The sequence below is a fragment of the Capsicum annuum genome, chromosome 9, assembly GCF_002878395.1.
Source record: "Capsicum annuum cultivar UCD-10X-F1 chromosome 9, UCD10Xv1.1, whole genome shotgun sequence".
Lineage (NCBI taxonomy): Eukaryota > Viridiplantae > Streptophyta > Magnoliopsida > Solanales > Solanaceae > Capsicum > Capsicum annuum.
This window is the reverse complement of record NC_061119.1, coordinates 194630509-194635872: the sequence shown is the minus strand read 5'-3', so window position 1 is coordinate 194635872 and position 5364 is coordinate 194630509.

The following is a 5364-nucleotide window of genomic DNA, read 5'->3' as shown; positions in this document are numbered from 1 at the left end:
TGCAAAGTTTGAAATATTTGAAAGGCTTAGAGATTCCGAAGAAAATAAGGATCTTCTAATGACATTATATAGAGAATCAAAACACAATATTTATCACTTAAAGGGATTGTTGAAAGATGTCGAAATTGAGAGGGATCAACTTAAGCATAAGTTGGCTATGGCTGAAGAAAAAAGAAAAGGGCATGAAATTTATGGTCTATGGTTTACTATTGATTTTTCGAAAGGTGTAATGGGGGTGTATTGGGATTTAATATATTCTAAATATTTTATTAATCGACTACTTGTTACTTATATTATAAATGGTTTACCTTTTTCATTCATCGACTACACATCGCTCTACTTTATATGCTTTACCTTTTAAGCGGAGTCTATAATCAACAATAACAATTCATGTAAAAGCAATGATACATTGATTATATAAAATGAAAAATGTTTATCATAAACTATAAAGGCAGTTTAGAAAATAAAATTGTTCAGTTCTACGCATCCCGAGTTGAAAGTTAGAAGTTAACATTATCTAGTCAAATAAAAATAATCATCAGCCACAAATAAAAATTTAATAATTGTCTAAAGATTAAACATTTTCGGTTTCCACCATCATCTTGTCGATTTCCTGACTAACCTCATTAATAAATTCATCCAAGTTTGAAAATCCATTCTCGCTATCCTTCTCCGCGTTGCCTTCTTTTTTTGGTGCATCACTTTTTCCTTCTTCTTTATGTTGTTCGTTCTCTACTTCTTGTGAATTCTTCTCTTTTGTTTTCTCTCCATCTCCTTCATTATTTTCTTCTTCACAACCACTTTTTCATTTTATCATTTTCATCCTGTCCGCCTTCATCATGATCCTCCTTCTCCACACCAGCTGATCCATCAGCTTTGTTTTCTTCTTCACAAACAACTTCTTAATTTTTTTTCTTCTTCTTTCTCTTCATCGGCTTCATCAAGATTTTCCTTCTCTACAACAGCTGTAACCTCAGGGATCATCACCTCATCAGTATTGATGGAGGCATATTTCAAAACTGCTACCTCAAGGAGGGCTTCTTTGATGCCGCTGTCATCGCGGCCAACCCTCCCCGCTGAATGCCGACTTTGTACCTGATGATAGGCGAAATTACGCGCCTATATCAATATATTTTGCCCATATTTTAGCCTAGTTTCGAGAACTAATTATCTATTTCGTACACTTTTAGTCCTTTTTCCTGTAAATGAGCTAACAAATGTGATTAGGAAAGTTTCAGGTATAAATGATGCAAAATACAGCAATTTATGGCTTACTTGACGCAAAAGAAAGCTCACAAACGAGATGGAAAGGAGCTGGACGCATAAAGGACTAAATCTGCTGCATGGAAAATCTGTCCCGGGCTAAAACAGCATTTCTGAAGACTTTGGGACTTACAGACACAAAGCTGGATTTTTGCCATAATACATTAACCTAGTGCAATTAGGTTATGTGTTTCATCATTCTATTTGGATTATAATTTTGTAACCTTACCCTAGTACAATTGGGTCAAGGATTTCATTAGTATATTAGGATTTGGTTATTTATTTTATTAGTTTAGTAGGAGTAGGATAGGAGTATTATAAATACCCTATCATGTTAGAGATTTTAGGGAAGAGGGGAGACATTCTGACAATTCATTCATCTCCTTACAATTAAGACATCTTCCTACAACCCATTCTCAATTCTTCATTCTTCTACTCTTAAATTCCACAACAAGAGAATCGTTACTTGCTACGGAATCACTAAAACCACACGCCAAACACCTACTATTCACGCCATCCACCATGCAAAGCGTGATATCCTTCGCATTCATGGGTAGCTAAATCTCTTAGTTGGGGTTATGGAAGCCGAATGAGTTACTATCTATAGCTATGAGTTTGTGAGTTCAAGACAAGTATATTGCTTATATCATTATTCTCTTCATCTTAAATCTACATTCTTTGCGGTTCAAACACAAGAACACGCCATTCTAACATCTAACCTGTTCGAGAGAAAGGTTATTTGTCTAGAAAAGAAGACGCATAGACCAACGCCAGTCTAACATCTGACTTGTTCGAGAGAAAAGTTATTTGTCTGGAAAAGAGATAATGTCAAGGTAGTAGGACACCCTTTCCTATTAAAAAGCTAGTGCCGTACCTGGACTAACTTCTTGGAGAATTCGTACCGTTAGTCACGCTTTAAGCTCGAGAGAGTTAAAGTGAAATAGTCCTTGTTTAGGTCGAGAGACGCTTGGATTTACCATCGACTACAATTCTCTATAAGCAATTACATGTCAAGACTCTACACACTCATAGCCAATAGAGACGTATACCTCAGAAGGTGGACATAACCTCAACGCCTCAATTCTCATTGTTTACAACACACGTGACAATCTCTCTTTATTTTGCTATTTTCAGTTCTTACATTCTTGTTTTGGTTACATACTACAATCCCCCCTTTCCTACGAGACTTGCACTAAAAGTCTAGTAATTTCTCTTGCTTGTTGGCCAAGCTATTCTCTGTGGGATCGATACCCAACCCAGGTTGGGTTCTATATTTGCTAACGACCGCTTTACACTCCCACGAGAGCTGTAGATTGAGCGTTATCAGTACCTACACACCTGCATTTTCAAGTATTTACCATTTATAATAAACTAATATAGCGGTTGATGAAGAATGGTATAGATTCTATTATTATAAGTAAAAGGTATTATATAAAATATGCATCTTCTATAATATATAGAGCAGATATTACCTTTAGCTTCATCTCTCTTATTTTTCCTTTCCTTTTCTGCTCTCCTCAGACTCTCTTATTTTACGAAATCAGTGATGTCCTTGATCGACTCCTCTAGCCTAAACACGCGCTCTTTCAGATTTTCAATCATCGATGTCTTTCTCGATGCACTCGGCTTACTTGTCCCCACACCTTGAGTGACATGCTTTGAAACAGCATTTCCACCCAAATCCCAGTCATCATCCCCATCCTCACCATCCTTCGATGAGGTGATGACAGTCACACGCTCCAGACAGGTCTTCAAGCCATCAATGAATGCGTCATTTGGTTCATCTATAAGTGCTTTGAACTTTTTCATGTAGTACTGCTTCATTTCACGGACTATGGGTATAAGGTACGGGTGCACTCTCTACAGATAAATAGGCAAATGTGATTGATTAGCAACACAATATTGATAAAATTATCCATCGAAAGAAATGTTTCATACGTTTGTGCTCCATCCATTCAAATAGGGATCACTTTCGATTAGTTTATCGCCTTTTGAGGTGTTCCATCTGAGCAATAGAGAAATGGGTAGCGGGTCTTTAGTTGATTTATCATTTCCCCTGCCAAGCGCGGGAAAGACTTCGTATATCCAAATCTATGATCAAAAGAAAAAACAAAAACATAAAACCGAGAGTAAGTATATTATAGACACCATAGATGAATTACAGTATATAATAAACTACTTCAATGGTTTATAATCAAATACCATAAATGTCCAGGGAAATCCGTAGAGCGCGTACGATGAAACTCCCTTTGTCTCAAATGTCTTCTTCTGCCTGCTGAAGTCTATCCGCTTCTTTAGATAGTCTAGATTCAAGGAAAATGACACCTTACCCCAAGGGTATTTCTCAAAGAAGCCCAAGTGATCCACCATCTTGATGGTGTCTATGTCCACGGTATTTGTCAAGTTCCGTGCAAGTAATATGTAGTGCACGAACCAAACCAAGCCGCTTTGAACTTGTCCTCCTTGTTTAGCCTCGCACCTCTAATAATCTTCAACAATCTCTTTGCATTTACATTCCTCTTTTTGACAATCTTTTTGAAAAAACTTCACCCTCCTTCATCGCTTTATCATATCTTGAATCATGGGGATAATGCCCATAACTTAAACCAGTGATTAGCGCGAAATTCTTTAGGCCAAAACATGCAAGCCTGTCATTGATGTTGAACCACATTTCATGCAGCTTGTTGTCCATTTCGGCTTGGCGCAGAAGTGTATAATGGACAAGCTGTCTATTGAACTTCATATATTCTGGTAGGTCCCATAAACCACCGAAACAGGAATTCTTAAACCTAGACTTCAGACGTTGATCAACCATGACTTGTTTGAATTCATTAAATATCTTCAAATGGGACCTAACAGATATTTTAGCCGAAAATGATCCGACATCATCCAGGACAGTGGCGAGGTCGTACCTCTCAGCTAAAACAAACCTTACATAGTGGGGCAATATCAGTGCTTCCTCGTCTATCCTATCCTCGAGAGGATCTATTTCCTCTGGCTCATCTCGAACCAAAGCTTCAATTGCTTCCTCGCTGTAATTTCTATTCTCTAATTGATCAACTGCTCTTTTTTCTTCTCTCAGACCTATCATCTTCTGCAGCCTTGAGTTTGTTACCTATAGCCATTTATTATGATCTACGGACAAAAACTACTATTTTTCAGCTATAACAACAACTATAATACCTAATCGACCTAGCAGTCTATTATTATGACAGCAGTTGCAGCACCAAAAATTCTAATTTGCAGAACAAGTTTCTTCAAAAACAGCCCCATCACCCACAAGAACATGCATCTAAATCACCATTATATTGAACAAAAATAGAAAAGAACCCATATTTTAAGCACGCAAATCGAGAAAATTTTACAAAAAAACTCAATGCAATCGTCGAGGAAAGTTAAAATTCAATACAAACAATGCACAAACAAACTGAATACCAACTTAAAAACACAAATTATAAGTAAAATCAAGCCCCATTTTTTTAAAAAAAATTTCAACTTTTTGAGTCTAATTATCAAATACACAGTGAAGAATCCCCAACATGAACATACTTCTACAACACCCTTACGTTGGAGAAAAGTTTTAACAAAAATCACATATCTTGCCACATTTCGACGAAATTAGTGAAGAAATTTCAACATGCAATCGCAAAGGATAATCGATACACACCAATTATCCATAAAAAAATAAGTAACTATCAACTAAAAACAACCACTTTCACTGAAATCGTGCCCTATTTTAAAAAAAAAATTAATTTATTTGAACTCCAACGACTTCACCTGCCACAAATGAGTACGAAAAAAATAAAAAAAATCCCATTAATATGGAGAACAAATTAACCGAAATAATAATATAGCTTACCTGAAGTTGAAGATCGAAGTTGGAGCTGATTTACACGAGCTCAAAATTAAAAATGATGGAAAGGGAGAAGAAGTGGTTTTGGTAAAGAGAGAGAAGATGGGAGATTTTTTTTTAATATTTAATGGAAGAGTAGGGTTAAATATGTATTTAATAAATACATAAGGGGTTCCAAAAGATTTTAAAAATACATAAGGGGTGCCAAAATATTTTTTCTTTTACACTTAAGTCCATGGCCCACCAAA